Here is a 1,014-nt window from a genome sequence, read left to right as displayed (position 1 = left end):
GCACCCAGGACCCTTAGCACTGGGATATGCTACTCAATACCACTGGCATGGCCAGGTGTAAACAACATCTGACCTTTGTTGTGTATGTAACCATGGAGATTGTGATGTCGCCTAGGCCCACCAAAGAACAGCCTTGTCAGAAGCCGCACTTCCATGAGTAGAAGCAGCAGCACCATAGGTTGTCAAATAAGCTGGATTTAACCAAGACAAGTGAGTCCAATAGGATGCAGGTATGTCCTCTATCCTTACAGCTTCCCGTGGCTGTTGGTTTTATACCGTTTGGGGACAGCCAAGGAGGAGTCAGCAGGCAACACATGTAAGTGTGTGCTTGTGTGTGTGTGTGTGTGTTTCCTATGCAGATCCTAAACCCAGTATCACATGCAAGTAGGAGGCGAAAGAAAGGTTCCTGCCAAAGCCAGGTTATGGATTGCATTTAAAAATGGTCCATCAGAGTGAAATGGACTCCCATCTTCCTGCTTAGCAATAATGATAATGATATGGGTTTAATGTCTGCTGTGTGTACTGGTGGGTGACTGCCACCCAGCCAGGGTGTGTATGGGAAGCTGCCAGCCAGCCTCCCTTCCTACAAGTAGTGATGGTGCATGTGAAGGGGTTCCTCCCCTTTGACAGTTATCACTTCTCGTCCTTCTTTTTGGCTGAGATCAAATGTGGTGTCTGTTTTTATCAGTTTAATATCTGATATGTCCCCTATCTGGTAGCATATATTAAGTGCACCACCAGGTTTCAGTGTTGGAAAGAAAGATTACCTGTTTATTTGCTGCTGCAGCTGCTTGCTGGCTAGTCCAGTGGGCCCTTACTGCAGGCAAAAGACAATAGGTTGTGCCGCTTGTGTCTGGCCCCTGTTGGAGCGACCAGGCACAGGACTGCTGCTGCTGCTGAATGTCCTCTTTAATTGAATAAGCTCAGCAACCTGCACACCTGTGCAGGTTGGACATGACATGATAGGTAGCTGTCTTTCAGGTAGTGGGAGCTGAATCTTGTTAATTGACATGG

At 47.6% G+C, this 1,014-nt stretch overlaps 1 pseudogene; it reads left to right on the top strand.

Annotated features, from left to right (window-relative positions):
* The first annotated feature begins 632 nt into the window (after window positions 1-632).
* Window positions 633-740, top strand: LOC130306239 (U2 spliceosomal RNA; annotated as a pseudogene).
* Window positions 741-1,014: the final 274 nt, after the last annotated feature.

This window comes from Hyla sarda, unplaced genomic scaffold (assembly GCF_029499605.1).
Source record: "Hyla sarda isolate aHylSar1 unplaced genomic scaffold, aHylSar1.hap1 scaffold_1363, whole genome shotgun sequence".
Classification (NCBI taxonomy): Eukaryota; Metazoa; Chordata; class Amphibia; order Anura; family Hylidae; genus Hyla; species Hyla sarda.
The sequence above is the reverse complement of the archived record's forward strand: the minus strand, read 5'-3'. Positions and strand labels throughout refer to the sequence as shown.